Here is a 17,314-nt window from a genome sequence, read left to right on the forward strand (position 1 = left end):
TTCTTTTGAGGAAAGAGGCTGCTTTTACTCACCCTTTGGTTGGAGTGATCCCGGGTTTTGGCTCCAAAATGAATCACGGAGAGCAAGGTTCTTGCCTCATGGAGTTTAAGAATGAAACTTGTGGACCAAAGGTAGTGAATAAAATGATAGAATTTTATTAAGCAAGGATACAGAAAAAGTTAAGAGTGAGAGGGGTCCCAACGGGGTTGCCACTGAGGACTTGTAGGGTTGGTCTTTTATTGAAAGCTAACCAGGGAACTCAAATCTTTTTAACTTCTCCACTGGCTGCACCATTGATTGAAGACTAGTGATAACATTTTTAATGGCTTACTTCTTTTTTAGGGTCTGGTTATTTTCTGTTGACCATAGGAGACTATCATAAATAAGACTCCCCTTCTCAGACAACTGGGGGCAAGGTGCCCTGGTATGTTCCCTTAACTCTGGTTTCCTTACACCTCTGCATTTTTGGGATTTCTGTGAGTATGATCACATAGCCCCTCTATCTCTACCTACCTAGTGCCCCCTGTCCCTTACTCACTGCCAATGCCAACAAAGTGATGGAGAAATTAATGGAACTCAGTGTCAAATGTAGCAACTAAAAATCTTCAAAAGTCTTAGGCAAGGTTAATACATGAAGGGAAATGAAGACATTGGCCAGGGCGTATAGATAGTTAGGGTAAGGGTTTCTAGCTGCACTCTTTACTTTCCCCTTATTGCCCCCAGAGTCAGGCCCTATTTTCAAAAAGTGTGTATTACCAAAATTTCAGGAACAGATAATCCCAGTCTTACACAAATTGTTTCAGAAAGTAGAATAACAGGAAAAGCTGCCCATCTTTATGAGGCTGGTGTGCTATAGAGATCACAACCAGAAGATAATGCAAGAATATTAGAGAATATTAGAAGCCAATTTAACTTAAGGGCATAGAGACAAAAGTCATACCCGTGTGTGTGTGTGTGTGTGTGTGTATGTGTGTGTGTGTGTGTGCTGAAGCCAACTGTGTATTAAGTAGGCTTTGTTCCAGCAGTACAAGGATGTTTCAATGCTGGAATGCATAAGAATATAATTACATTAATGAAGTGAAGGAGAAAAATTACATGATTTTCAGAAGAAAGCAATTGATAAATATCAATATCCATATATGATTTTATTTATTTATTTGACAGAGAGAGAGAGAGAGAGGGAGAGAACAAGCAGGGAGTAATGAATGGCAGGCAGAGGGGGAGGGAGAAGCAGACTCTCCGCCCAGCAGGGAGCCCAACCTGGGGCTTCATCTCAAGACCCCTGGGATCATGACCTGAGCTGAAGGCAGAGGAGCTGAAGGCAGATGCTTAACACACTGAGCCGCCCAGATGCCTGGCACCAATTTATGATTTAAAGAAATCTTAGCAAACTAGAAATAGATGGAAATTCCTTTAACTTTTTAAAGGAAAATAAAGAGTAAGTATTAATAAAGACAACTTAGAAGTGTTCCCTTTAAGGTCAGGAACAGGGAAATGAAGGCTAGTATGGCAGCTACTATATATTTTTTGTTTTGTTTTGTTTAACTAAATTCTACCCCCAACGATCGAGAGTAGCATGCTCCATCAACTGAGCCAACCAGACACTCCCACAGTTGTTTAACATAATACTGGAGCACCTAGACAAGAAAATCATTTAAGAGAAACAAATATCCTTTAAAGACTAAAAGAGGAAATCTCTTATTTGCAAACAATATTTTCATTTGCCTAGAAAATACAAGGGAATTAACAAACAATTGGGACTAATAAGACAGTTACGGGTGTTATATCCAGCACCTAGGGTCCATAACAAGTCTTTTGTATATCAGCTTCCCTTAACTTTACTGCTCTAGCCAAGGAAAACCACTGTCCTGGTTGCCCAGAACAGAGGGGTTTTCTTGGATGCAGGACTTGCTAAACTGAAGCAGTCACCCTAACTCTGGCTCTGATTTCTTTCTTCCCTTACAACCGCTGGAAATTTACTTTCCTTTCAAGCCTCTATGTATTAAAATTTGTTTTGATGAAGTTCTAGAACTTAGGTGAGGTTCGGTGGGCTGAGGTCCGGAGCCGATGACCAAGAAAGAATTCTTGAGACATCTTTGGTGCAAAATGGTGTTTTATTAAAGCACGGGGACAGGAGCTGTGGGCAGAAAGAGCTGCTGCCCCATTATCCTGAGGAGTGGCTGATTATATACACAGGAGTTGGGTAGATGAGAACAAAGGGGGTGAGGTTAGTCTCTAAGGAATTTTGGAAGCAAGGTCTCCAGGACCTTGAGGGGTTAGCTATTGTTGGGAGAAAGGTTATTTATTACTAGTAGTAAAAATCTTCTTGTGAGACCCTTTAGATGTATATTAGTGGGCCATATGCTTGGGAATGATTCTCGACACTATCTTGGAGATCTAGTGATAAAGATTCACATTTCTCCTATCAAGTGTCCTTGTTAGTGAGATTTGGGTTTAGAAGAAATTTAACTTTATTTAGGGCTTGAGGAATTGAGTTATTTGCCTCTGGAAATTGTGCTATTGTTAAAATAGCTTCTTGTAAATCTTCAGGACATTGGTAAACCAAGGGAGACTCCTGTCTTGCAGGATTGTAATCTCTGCAAGTTAACTATTTGTTTCTCATTTATGGTGGTCAGGGGTGACTGAGGAATGTCACACATATTACCAAGGGGAGCAGGTGGAGAGGGGGTGCAAGATGCCAGCTTTTGCTTTGTCCTCAGCCAGCCTCCTGCTCCCTCATCAGTTTGAGTATTGTATTTTATCCAATATTCCTATATATTTTTAGCATAAGGCATGGATCTACTTCAGCTCAATCTACTTTTCTGACAGATTTTTCCATATTAAATCTTTAAGAATAATGAAATGTTCAATGACATAGGAAAATATTCACGTCTAGAGTGAAAAAGATGATACAACTCTATACTTGAGTACCATTTTTATTATAAATAAATATCATATATGCATATCTTTGAAATGTTTGAGATAGCTAATAGAATTTATGTGGATAGAATTGACTTTAGTGTCTTTAGAGGGGTAGATTATTGTGGGAAAGGGAGAAAAGAAATCTGATAGGTTGGAAAAGTGGAAGGATGTAGGATAGGGGAAGAGAAGAAATCTGGTGGAGATTGGGAGATGTAACACAGAGAGAATGTTCTCATTGTAATGAGATGATTTGTATTTTAGATACGTATGACCCATAGCTCTTTCTCTTTTTTTACACTTTATGACTCTTCTTTCACATTGGAGAGAGAAAGGGATCAAATGTTATTCCTCAGAGCCCTGGATCCAGATTGCATTGTCTTATTGAGCATGTAACTAGGTCATTGGAGCAGGAATTTTAAACAATCACTTACTAAGGGGATTTTGTAAAATCTGTGCTTCAACCAGAACAAGAATATAATAAGTTAACTAAGATATATTTGAATGTTAAATATTCCTAGAAAGGCTCTGACACATCTCAGGTTTTTTTTTTTTTTTTTTGTAAGTATAATTTTTTTTATTTGTTTATTTACAGCATAACAGTGTTCATTGTTTTGGCATCACACCCAGTGCTCCATGCAGTACGTGCCCTCCCTATTACCCACCACCTGGTTCCTCAACCTCCCACCCCCCTGCCCCTTCAAAACCCTCTGGTTGTTTTTCAGAGTCCAGAGTCTCTCATGGTTCATCTCCCCTTCCAGTTTCCCTCAACTCCCTCTCCTCTCCATCTCCCCATGTCCTCCATGTTCTTTGGTATGCTCCACAAATAAGTGAGACCATATGATACTTGTCTCTCTCTGCTTGACTTATTTCGCTCAGCATAATCTCTTCCAGTCCCGTCCATGTTGCTACAAAAGTTGGGTATTCATCCTTTCTGATGGAGGCATAATACTCCATTGTGTATATGGACCACATCTTCCTTATCCATTCATCCGTTGAAGGGCATCTTGGTTCTTTCCACAGTTTGGAGACCGTAGCCATTGCTGCAATAAACATTGGGGTACAGATGGCCCTTCTTTTCACTACATCTGTATCTTTGGGGTAAATACCCAGCAGTGCAATTGCAGGGTCATAGGGAAGCTCTATTCTTAATTTCTTGAGGCATCTCCACACTGTTCTCCAAAGTGGCTGCACTAACTTGCATTCCCACCAACAGTGTAAGAGGGTTCCCCTTTCTCCACATCCTCTCCAACACACGTTGTTTCCTGTCTTGCTAATTTTGGCCATTCTAACTGGTGTCAGGTGGTATCTCAATGTGGTTTTAATTTGAATCTCCCTGATGGCTAGTGATGATGAACATTTTTTCATGTGTCTGATAGCCATTTGTATGTCTTCATTGGAGAAGTGTTTGTTCATATCTTCTGCCCATTTTTTGATATGATTATCTGTTTTGTGTGTGTTGAGTTTGAGAAGTTCTTTATAGATCCTGGATATCAACCTTTTGTCTGTACTGTCATTTGCAAATATCTTCTCCCATTCCGTGGGTGGCCTTTTTGTTTTGTTGACTGTTTTCTTTGCTGTGCAGAAGCTTTTGATCTTGATGAAGTCCCAAAAGTTCATTTTTGCTTTTGTTTCCTTGGCCTTTGGAGACATATCTTGAAAGAAGTTGCTGTGGCTGGTATCGAAGAGGTTACTGCCTATGTTCTCCTTTAGGATTCTGATAGATTCCTGCCTCACGTTGAAGTCTTTTATCCATTTCGAGTTTATCGTTGTATACGGTGTAAGAGAATGGTTGAGTTTCATTCTTCTACATATCATCCTCAATGGGAAAAAGCTTGCAGCCTTCCCGTTGAGATCAGGAACACGACAAGGATGCCCACTCTCACCACTCTTGTTCAACATAGTATTAGAAGTTCTAGCAATGGCAATCAGACAACAAAGAGAAATAAAAGGTATCCAAATTGGCAAGGAAGAAGTCAAACTCTCTCTCTTCGCAGATGACATGATTCTTTATATGGAAAACCCCAAAGACTCCACCCCCAAACTACTAGAACTCATACAGCAATTCAGTAACGTCGCAGGATACAAACAAAGTCAATGTACAGAAATCAGTGGCTTTCTTATACACTAACAATGAAAATACAGAAAGGGAAATTAGAGAATCGATTCCATTTACTATAGCACCAAGAACCATAAGATACCTGGGAATAAACCTAACCAAAGAGGTAAAGGACCTGTACTCGAGGAACTACAGAACACTCATGAAAGAAATTGAAGAAGACACAAAAAGATGGTAGACTGTTCCAATGCTCTTGGATTGGAAGAATAAACATTATTAAAATGTCTATACTGCCTAGAGCAATCTATACTTTTAATGCCATTCCGATCAGGTTTTTTTTTTTAATGGCAATAAAACAGATTGATAGCTGTGAGCCCAGGTTCAAAGCAGCTTTGATGAGTTTTCAGGGGTTTCTTGGTTATAAAAATGAAGGAGATCTGTTCTTGGAATTTTTAGAGATATGTGTGTCACAGTAGGGAAATTCCATCTGCAGCAGTTTCTTCCTTTTTTAAAAGATTTTATTTATTTATTTGAGACAAAGAGAGAACATATGTGTGAGAGAGAGCACAAGCAGAGAGGAGGAGCAGAGGGAGAGGGAGAAGGAAACCCCTTGCTGAGCAGGGAGTCTGACACAGGTCTCCATCTCAGGACCTCAGGATCATGACCTGAGCTAAAGGCAGACACTTAACCTTAACTGACTGAGCCACTTGGGTGCTCCGGGGGCAGTTTATTCTTTCAAGAATTGAACACAGGTAATGCAGAGAGGAGGGGGCGACTATAACTATAAAGGAGTAGCACTAAGAGATCTTTGGGGTGAGGGTGAGCACTAAGAGATCGTTGCTACTCCTATAAAGGAGTAGCACTAAGAGATCTGTATCTGGACTGCTGTAATGGTAACAGTGAACCTACACATGTGATAAAATGACAGAACTATGCACACACATTGTACCGATGTGAATTTCCTGGTTTTGATATTGAACTATGGCTATGTGAGATGTAACCATTGGGTAAAACTAGGTGATCGATATGTAGGACCCCTCTGTTCTATCTTTACAACTTCCTATGAATCTATAGTTACTTCAAAATAAAAGTTTTTTTTAAAAAAATAACACCAAAAGTTAGGTCATGTAGACAGCATCACCTAGGGAAAGCAATTTAACTCCCAAATTTTCTGTCTACTTTGTCTTAGTTGAGCACCAAGGCTGGGAGAAGAGTTTTGGGCTGACTGACATTTGTGTGCCTTGCCAAGTAATGTGTTAGATAATGGATAGGTAAATATAGCCTGAAAATACTTGTTCATTTTCACTTTTATGTAGGCCACAGTGTCTTGCTGCAGTTATAGAGATGACCTTCCAAAACATTCTTCCACGTTTGGTTTGGTTTATTTAGACTATTTATTCAAATGACCAGTTGATTCACTGGAGGGTGGAAAAAATCACCTAATGAACTGAATGATTGATCAGTCAGAATGTTAAGTCCTTCACTCAAGACAGACATGGGATGCATGTTCATGATGAAATAGCTTATAGCACAGCTCTTAGACAATTTGACTTACAATTTTTTTTAAGTAGAGGGTCATACCTGGAAAAAGCATTAGCAATTATTAGCATTGGAAAATGGACTTTAACCATCTAAGCTAAATGTAAATGTAATAAGAATATTTAGAATTGGAAAAGACCAAAAGTTGTCTAATCCAATCACCTTATTATTTTTTAATTTTTTTTATAAATATATAATGTATTATTAGCCCCAGTGGTACAGGTCTGTGAATCACCAGGTTTACACACTTCACAGCACTCACCATAGCACATACCCTTCCCAATGTACATAACCCCATCACCCTCTCCCTACCCCCCTACCCCTGGCAACCCTGAGTTTTTTTTGTGTGTGTGTGTATGAGATTAAGAATCTCTTATGGTTTGTCTCCCTCCCTTCCTACCCCCAAAACCCCCCACGTTGCATCTCCACTTTCTCATATCAGGGAGATCATATGGCAGTTGTCTTTCTCCAATTGACTTATTTCACTAAGCATAATACCCTCTAGTTCCATCCATGTTGTCACAAATGGCAAGATTTCATTTCTTTTGATGGCTGCATAGTATTCCATTGTATATATATATACCACTTCTTCTTTATCCATTCATCTGTTGATGGACATCTAGGTTCTTTCCATAGTTCGGCTATTGTGGATATTGCTGCTATAAGCATTCGGGTGCACGTGCCCCTTCGGATCACTACCTTTGTATCTTTAGGGTAAATACCCTAAAGTATTTACCAGTAGTGCAATTGCTGGGTCATAGGGTAGCTCTATTTTCAACTTTTTGAGGAACCTCCATGCTGTTTTCCAGAGTGGTTGCACTAGCTTGTATTCCCACCAACAGTGTAGGAGGGTTCCCCTTTCTCCACATCCTCACCAGCATCTGTCATTTCCTGACTGGTGTGAGGTGGTATCTCATTGTGGTTCTGATTTGTATTTCCCTGATGCCTAATGATGTGGAGCACTTTTTCATGTGTCTGTTGGCCATCTGGATGTCTTCTTTGCAGAAATGTCTGTTCATGTCCTCTGCCCATTTCTTGACTGGATTATTTGTTCTTTGGGTGTTGAGTTTGCTAAGCTCTTTATAGATTTTGGATACTAGCCCTTTATCTGATATGTCATTTGCAAATATCTTCTCCCATTCTGTCAGTTGTCTTTTGGTTTTGTTAACTGTTTCCTTTGCTGTGCAAAAGCTTTTGATCTTGATGAAGTCCCAATAGTTCATTTTTGCCCTTGTTTCTCTTGCTTTGGTGATGTTCCTAGGAAGAAGTTGCTGCAGCTGAGGTTGAAGAGGTTGCTGCCTGTGTTCTCCTCAAGGATTTTGATAGATTCCTTTCTCACACTGAGGTCCTTCATCCATTTTGAGCTCTATTTTCATGTGTGGTGTAAGGAAATGGTCCAATTTCATTTTTCTGCATGTGGCTGCCCAATTTTCCCAATACCACTTGTTGAAGAGGCTGTCTTTTTTCCATTAGACATTCTTTCTTACTTTGTCAAAAATTAGTTGACCATAGAGTTGAGGGTCTATTTCTGGGCTCTCTGTTCTGTTCCATTGATCTATGTGTCTGTTTTTGTGCCAGGACCATGCTGTCTTGATGATGACAGCTTTGTAATAGAACTTGAAGTCCGGAATTGTGATGCCACCAACTTTGGCTTTCTTTTTCAATATTTCTTTGGCTATTCGAAGTCTTTTCTGGTTCCATATAAATTTTAGGATTATTTGTTCCATTTCTTTGAAAAAAATGGGTGGTATTTTGATAGGGATTGCATTAAATATGTAGATTGCTTTAGGTAGCATAGACATTTTCACAATATTTGTTCTTCCAATCCAGGAGCATGGAACATTTTTATATGTAGTAGAAGTTTATATCTGAGAAAAACTAGGATTTAGACATAGCTAGGCATCCGTTTTTGTAGGTTCATTACATCTGGCATGGGGCCTGTTTATGTTTCTGTCTGGCTGCTAGGGGCAGAATCTTAGTGATGGATGAGTGAGTAGAGTGCCTATTCCTGTGACTGGCCTCATAGACCAGGCAGAGTCCAATGGAGAGAAGAGCTTTCTTTCTATTTCTCCTTGGAATGTAGCATGTGTTAAGGATAAAACAGAAAAGAAACAATAGGCATAATAAATAAATTATGTAGTATGTTAGAATGTCATAAATACTGTGGAAAAAAACTAAAAAGTAGAGCAGAAGGAGAGGGGTTCAGGGTGGGTCTGAAGGGATTGCACTACTGAATAGTCAAGATAGAATTCATTAAGCACGGACAATTTGAGGAAAGATGTGAAGGCACTAGCTGAGCTGATATCCATGGGAAGTGCTTTCCAGCAGAGGGGACAGCTACAACAATGGTCATAAGATAGTAATGTTCCTGGCATGTTTGTAGAGCAGCAAAGAGGCCTGGGTGGCTGATTCAGAGAGTAAGGGGAAGGGTAGGAGGTGAGGAGTGAGAGTGGTGGGCAGGGCCATAGGATAGATAAGATAGTAAGGACTTGGGCTTTCTCTGTATGAGATGGGAGCTCGTGTGGGGTTTTGAGCAGAAGAGAGGTGGGACCTGGCTCAGTGGGTTAAGCCGCTGCCTTCGGCTCAGGTCATGATCTCAGGGTCCTGGGATCGAGTCCCGCATCGGCCTCTCTGCTCGGCAGCGAGCCTGCTTCCCTCTCTCTCTCTGCCTGCCTCTCTGTCTGCTTGTGATCTCTCTCTGTCAAATAAATAAATAAAATCTTAAAAAAAAAAAAGAAGGTCTGATTCTGGGGCACCTGGGTGGCTCAGTGTGTTAAGCCTCTGCCTTCCGCTTAGGTCATGATCTCAAGAGTCCTGGGATCAAGCCCTGCATTGGGTTCTCTGCTTAGCGGGGATACTGCCCTCCTCCCCCTGCCTGGCTCTCTGCCTACTTGTGATCTCTGTCAAATAAATAAATAAATCTTAAAAAAAAGAAGGTCTGATTCTGCAGATATCTTGAAGGAAGTGTTGATAGGATATCCTAACAGATTGGATGTGAGGTATAAAAGAAAGAGAGGAATCCAGGAAGAGCTGTAAGGATAGAGTTTTCTCAGTCCTGATCTGGGGAAGGCTGCAGGAGGAGCAGATTTGAAGGGATGAATGGGAATTTGCCATGTTGAATTTGACATGATTATTAGATGCTCAATGGAGATGTTGACTATGTCATTGGATATAGGGGTCAGGAATCCAAGGCTGCAAGATAAAGATTTGGGAATTGTCAGCTGTAGATGGTATTGAAAACTACAGGATAGAATGAATAAGATAAAGAAGAAGACCATGGAGTAATCTTTGGGGCATACCAAAATTGATGTAGGGAAAAAGAGAACCAGCAAAGGAGACAACTAATATCAAAAGAGGTAGGAGGGAAACCCAAAAGTGTATGATGTTCTGGAAACCTGGAGGAAAAGAAGATGTGATCCATGGCTAAACACTGCCAATAGGTCAATAAGATGAGAGCTTACACTTGAAGGCTTATCAATACTGAGGTCATTGTAGACCTTGATGAGAGCAGTGTGGTGGAGTGGGTGGAGTCAAAATCTGTTTCACATGAGTTTAAGGAAGACTAAGTAGAGGAATTAGAGACAGCAGATATAGGCAACTCTTTTTGAGAGATTTTGTTTCAGAGAGGAATACAGAAATCGAGCAGTAGTTGGTAGGTGGTGGAGACTGAGATAAAGAGAAGTGTGGGGCGCCTGGGTGGCTCAGTGGGTTAAGCCGCTGTCTTCGGCTCAGGTCATGATCTCAGGGTCCTGAGATCGAGTCCCGCATCGGGCTCTCTGCTCAGCAGGGAACCTGCTTCACCCTCTCTCTCTCTGCCTCCCTCTCTATCTACTTGTGATCTCTGTCTGTCAAATAAATAAATAAATAATCTAAAAAAAAAAGAAGTGTGGTTTTCTTAAGATAGCGTATTTCATAATGGGAAAAGAAAGATCATTTTCCTATTTGAAGTTTACTGACAAATGCACAATTAATGCAGATTATGTTGAGTTAAGACATGGTATATCAAATGGAAAAATATGGAGTTAAGCAGCAATTTTGAAAGTGAAGTACCTGGGACAGCAAGATTAGTATCACTTGGGGGATATGTTAGAATGCAAACCTTACAACCTACACACAACCCCAAGACCTACAGAATCAGAAATCTTTACTTTAACAAGCCCTCGGGTGGTTCTGCTGCGCGCCAAAATTTGAGAACCACTGGTGAAAGCACCATTATCAGGTGAGTGTACTTCAAAATCATCAACAGAGAATATCTCCATTTCTTCATTAAGAGGATAAGGTGTATTTTTTTCCCCTCTCCCTTCCCATCTCAATGTTGCTCAAGTATCTTCATCCTAAAGGAGTCTCTGTTTCTCTCATGGGAGAAATAACAGCATGTTTTTATGCTGATGGGAAAGACCTGGTACAGAATAAAACACTGATGATACCGGAGGGAGAGGCAAACTTTTTGGAATCGTGTGCTTCAATGGGTGAGAATGGAGGGATCTGATACGTAATTGGCATTAGACAGGAGTAAGGAAAACTCACCTATGGTAATAGGCAAGAAGGCAGAGAGTGTGGGCACAAATAAAGGCTGTGGCCTGGGAGTCTGTGGAGGTTCCTATTACTTCAGCTTTCTTAGTTAAGTAGGAAGCAACATCATTAGTTGAGAGCGAGGATGGAGGAGTTTTGTCAAGCTTGGCATCACATTCTGTGAGCAATACTCTGTAAAAACAGTCCCTCTCAAACATTGCTATTGGAATTATGGAATCATTATAAAATGATTCCTATGGATAAAGGTTTAGCAAGATTTTTATCCTTTGACATAGTAATCTCACTTCTAGTAATTTTGCCTGGAGATGTCACTCCACAAATATGAAACAACATACATACGAGGTTATTTATGGCAGCATTGTTTGTAATAGCAATATATTGGAAATAACCAAACTGACCATTCATAGGGGACTGGTTGATGGACTACTGTGCATCTGTAGAAAGAATAAGGAAGATCTCTACAAGCTGACATAGAGTGATTTCCTGGCTATATTATTAAGTGAAAAATGCAAGGTACGAGAGAATTTATATAATATACTACTTTTTGTGTAAGAAAGAAAAGGAAATGAGAATATATACTCACTTTTACAAAAAGACACATAAGGATACACCAGAAGCTAAGACAAATTATTACATAGAAGAGGTGGGTAGAAATAGGGTAGGTAGAAATAGGGTACAGATAACAGGAATTATGATAAGACTTTCTGAATATCTTTTAGCATAATATTCCTAAACAGCCTTATTGAGATATAATTTAATACATAAATTTCACCCTTTCAAAGTGTACAATTCAATTATTTTTTTGTATATTCTCAGAGTTTTTCATCAATAACCACCATCCAATTCCAGAATGTTTTCATCAGTGTCAGAAAAACCCCATACCTATTAGCCCTTATCCCATTGCCTTACCTCCACCAGCTGCTGGCAACCACTAATATACTTTCTGTCTCTATGAATTTGCCTATTCTGGGTATTTCCTATAAGTATAGTCATGTGATATGTGGTATTTTGTGTCTGGCTTCTTTCACTTAGCATCATGTTGTCAAGGTTCATCCAGGTTATAACATGTGTCAGTATTTCATTCCCCTTAATGGCTCAATAATATTCTACAGATACACCACCTTTTGTTCATCAATTCATGAGTTTCATGGACATTTGAGTTGCTTCCTTCTAATTCTTGGCTATTATAGATAATGAGATTATGAACACTCATGTATGACTTTTTGTTTTTTTCATATACTAGTATATACCTGGAATTGTTGGGTCATAGGGTATGACTGTATTTAACATGTTGAATAACTGCCATAATAGCAATGTATGAGGGTTCCAATTTCTCCAAATCCTCACTAACATTTGTTATTCTCTGTGTTTCTGATGGTATTCATTCTAGTGGGTGTGAAGTTGCATTACACTGTGATTTTGATTTGCATTCCTCTAATGGTTATTGAGGTTGAGCACCTTCTTATGTGTTTCTCTATGTTTGTTCTTATGTGTTTGTATTAATTCTATATCCTCTTTCAAGAAAAGCCTATTCAGATCCTGTGTCCAGTTTTTTAAAAATATTTATTTATTTATTTGAGAGAAAGAGCACAAGTGGGAGGGGCAGAATCTCAAGCATACTGGGCTGAGAGCAGAGCCAGATGTGGGACTTTATCTCATGACCCTGAGATCATGATGTGAGCTGAAATCAAGTCACATGCTCAACTGACTTAGCCACCCAGTTGCCCCTCATTTATTAGTTCTAATAGTTTTTTTTTTAGCAGATTATTTAGGACTTTGTACATAAAAAATAACATCTTCTATGTATAGATAGAGATGGAAAATATGGTTTTACTTCTTCCTTTCTGATATGAATGCCTTTTATTTCTTTTTTGGCTAATTACCCTTTCTAGAACCTCAAGTAGAACATTGAACAGAAGTGATAAGAGTGGACAGCCTTGTCTTTTTCCTGATCTTTAGGTGAACCATCCACTCTTATCATTGAGTACAATGTGCAGTTTTCATAGATGTCCTTTATCAGGGTGAAGATTACTTTTATTCCTGGTTTATTCCTAGTTTGCTGTTGATGGGATGTTAGAGGTTGTCAGGAGCTTTTTCTGTGTCTATCAAGGTTATCATGTGGTTTTTCACTTTATTTTATTGATATGGCATGTTGCATTGATTGATTTTCATATGTTGTGCCAACCTGGCATTCTCGAGGTCCCATTTGGTGATGATGTGTAATTTTTTTATATTGCTGGATTTGGTACTTTGTTGAGGATTTTTGAGCCTATATTCATAATGGATATTGGTCTGTGGTTTTCTTATGGATATTGGTCTGAGATGTCTATGTCTTTTTAAAAATATTTTATATATTTGAGAGAGAGAGAGAGAGAGAGAGAGCATGAGTGGAGGGAGAGAGGGAGAAGGACAAGCAGACACCTCACTGAGTGTGGAGCTTGATAATGGTCTCAATCTCAGGACTCTGAGATCATGACCTGACCTGAAGTCAGACACCTAACCAACTGAGCTTCCCAGGCACCCCTATATCTTTTTTTATGTTGAAAAAAATTAGATTTAGCTTTAGCCAGCTGGACTCATTTAGATGATACCAATTTTATTGGCAACATCCAGAGCACCATAGTTAGGAACCAGTCAAACCTATACCTTCTTTTCTCCCTCGGGCCTGGTCAGGGTGCTGACCTTGGCCACATCAATGCCATAGAGCTTCCTCACAGTCTGTTTGGTCTGGTGCTTGTTGGCCTTGACATCCACAATGAACACAAGTGTGTTATTGTCTTCCCTTTTCTTCATGGCTGATTCAGTAGTCAAGGGGAACTTGATGATGGCTTAGTGATCAAGCTTGCTTCTCCTGGGGATGCTCTACTGAGGGTATTTGGGCTGCATTCAGAGAAGCAGTGTCTTAGGCCATTGGAAGGTAGGTCACATGTGTCATCTTTTTTTGTGTGTGACTGTGGACAATTTTCAGCACTGCTTTCTTGGTCTTCAAAGCTTTTGCTTTGGCTTCAGCTTTGGGAGGGACTGGGGCTTCCTTCTCTGCCTTCAGTACCATCTTCAAAAAAGACCTATATGGTTTTGATATGAAGGTATTAATGGCCTCAAAGAATGAGTTGAGTAGTATTTCTTTTTCTATTATCTGAAAGAGTTTGTGAAATCCAGTGAAGCTATCTGGACCTGGACCTTTGTGTGAGGATAGTTTTTAAATTACTTAATTGAATCTTCTTGAATTTCAGTAATTTGTACCTTTCTAGGAATTCATTCCTTCATCTAAGTTGTCTAAGTTATTGGCATATAATTGTTCATAGTATCCATTTTATTTCTCTATCCTTTTTTATTTTAGTAAGGTTGATAATAGGGTTCCCTCTTTCATTTATGATTTTAATAATTTGAATCTTCTCTCTTCTTTGCTTGGTTGATATAGTTAAAAATTTGTCAATTCTGTTCACCTGTTCAAAGAACCTACCTTTTGTGTCATTGATCTTTATTTTTCAACTTTCTATTATTTATTTCTGCTTTAATCTTTACTATTTCCTCCCTTCAGCTTGCTTTAGGTTTAGTTTGCTCTTCCTTTTCTTGTTTACATTATTGATTTGAGTTACTGATTTGAGATCTTTTTCTTTTAATATAAATCTTCACAGATATACATTTTTATCTAAATACTGTTTTAGTTGTCCTTTAAGTTTGGTATGTTTTGTTTACATTTTCATTCATCTCAAAGTATTTTACATTTTCTTTGTGATGTCTTCTTTGACCTTATGGTTATAAAGTAGTGTGTTGTTTAATTTCTACTCTTTTGGGGTACCTGGTGGCTCAGTTAGTTAAGCATTTGACTCTTGATTTCAGTTCAGATCATGGTCTCAGGGTCCTGGGATTGAGTCCCACATCAGGTTCTGCACTCAGCATGGAGTTTTCTTAGAATTCTCTCTCTCCCACTCCCTCTGCCTCTCCTTCAACTCATGTTCTCTATCTCACTCTAAAATAAATAAAATCTTTAAAAAATAATAATTTCTACTCTTTTAATATAGTTTTGACTTTTGAATCATATAAATATCTGACATATCCAAAAAAGATTTAAGAAAAGCAAATCTTAAGTTGAATGCATACAAGAACAGATGATCTTGCGTATGAGATTGATAACTTAATCACAGAAGAAAGACAAAAACAAATGATCTTGTGTATCAGAAGAAAGACAAAAACAAATTATCTTGTGTATCAGATTGATAACTTAATCACAGAAGAAAAAATTCAAGTAAATTTTGACTCTGAATAATCTCAGTAGGATATAACCTAAATATACAAAAATCAGGGGCACCTGGGTGTCTCAGTTGTTTAAGTGTCTGCCTTTGGCTCAGGTCATGATCCCAGGGTCCTGAGATCGAGCCTCACATTGGGCTCTCCACTTAGTGGGGAGCCTGCTTCTCCCTCTCTGTCTCCCTATGCCTGCTGCTCCCCCTGCTTGTGCTCTCTCTCTCTCTCTCTGCCAAATAAATAAATAAAATCTGTCTTAAAAAGATATAAAAATCAGGAGATTATATAATTGTGGTTTGTTCCTATACTTTTAATTTTGTTTCACTGATGTATTTATCTATGCTGACCCCAAAAGCACACTGTCTTGTTATAGCTGTATAGTAGGTCTTGATACCTGGTTGTGTAATTCCTTCAGCTTTATTCTTTAAAATTGCCTTGGCTATTCTTGGCCTTTTGTGTATCCATATAAATTTCAATATTGGCTTGTCAGTTTTCATAACAAACCAGTTACAGTTTTTATTTGGATTTCATTGACTCCATAAATCAGGGAGGAATTGGCGTATTAACAGTGTACCCAATGGGGTCCCAGTGTACAATGGCAGCAAACACTACCCTCCTTGATCGTGTATGCAGCCTGTTGATTGTATGGGTTGCCCTAAGAGACCTTGGAGATAGCCTTTTCCAGTGGAAATTGATGTCTGACCTCATGCTATCTCCAAACTAGGCTCCAGACAGGTATGCAGTATACCTTTGCAAAGCCCAAGGCACAGTGGTCAGGGTCCATATTGGCCAAGTCATCATGTCCACCAGTACCAAGCTACAGAACAAAGAGCATGTGATTGAGGCCCTATGCAGGACAAAGTTCAAATTCCCTGGCCACCAGAAGATCCACACTTCCAGGAATTGAGGCTTTACTAAGTTTGATGTGGATGAATTTGAAAATATGGTGGCTAAAAATTGGTTCATCCAAGATGGTTATGGGGTCAAATCATGGCCCCTTGGACAAATAGTGGGCTCTACACTCTTGAGAACTTTGGCACTTCCCTCTCCCTATTCATGCCCACCAATAAATCCTACTTCCTATAAAAAAAATAAAACTCAGTATTAACATTATTGAGACTCTAGCCTATGAACATGATATATCCTTATATTTATTTAGGTTTTCTTTAATTTCTCTCAATAATATTTTCTAGTTTTCAGTGTGAAGATCTTACAGATCTTTTGTTAAATTTATTCTTAAGTATTTGATGTCTTTTAGGTAGTATTATAAGTTAAAAATTTTTCTTAATTACTCGTCCTGATCTATATAAATTAATTTTTACATTTTAACTTTATATCAATATTGTTAAGTACAGTTATTAGTTCACATTATTTGTAGGTTCTTTTGGATTTCTTATGTATAATCATGTCTTGTGTAAATGATATTTTTTCTTTCTTAATTTTTACTCCTTTTGCCTTTTCTATGCTTTCCTTGCTTGATTACGCTGTCTAGGACCTCCAGGACAGCATTAAATAGATGCATTGCTAGCTGATATCCTTGTCTTATTCATGATCTCAGGAGAAATTAAAAAATAATGATTTAAATAAAAAATTAATGATTTTTTTTGCAGCTATTATTTACTCAGACTAAGAAAGTTGCCTTTGCTTCCAAGATATCTATGAGTTTGTTTTTCGTTTTGTTTTTGTTTGTTTGTTTGTTTTTGGCTATGAGTTTTTTTTTTTAACATCAAGTAGGAGTACAATTTATTAAATTCCTTCGCTGCATCTATAATTTTCTAGCTTCTCTTGTTAATATGCCTAATAACATTAATTGATCTTCCCATAAATCCACTTTGTTGAGATGTATTAATCATTGTTAAATATCACCAGATTACAAACATATATATCATTTTTTATAATTTTCATTTCTTTTTTAAGCTACTTTATTAAGTTATAGCTTACATGTTAAAAGCGGTACATATTTAATGTGTATAATTTGATGAGTTTGGGGATAAGTATATACCTGTGAAACAATCA

General features: G+C 38.5%; 1 pseudogene; it reads left to right on the top strand.

Annotated features, from left to right (window-relative positions):
• The first annotated feature begins 15,866 nt into the window (after positions 1-15,866).
• LOC123935712 lies at positions 15,867-15,975 on the top strand (annotated as a pseudogene).
• The last annotated feature ends 1,339 nt before the right edge of the window (positions 15,976-17,314 follow it).

This window comes from Meles meles, chromosome X (genome assembly GCF_922984935.1).
Source record: "Meles meles chromosome X, mMelMel3.1 paternal haplotype, whole genome shotgun sequence".
In the NCBI taxonomy this organism is placed as follows: Eukaryota; Metazoa; Chordata; class Mammalia; order Carnivora; family Mustelidae; genus Meles; species Meles meles.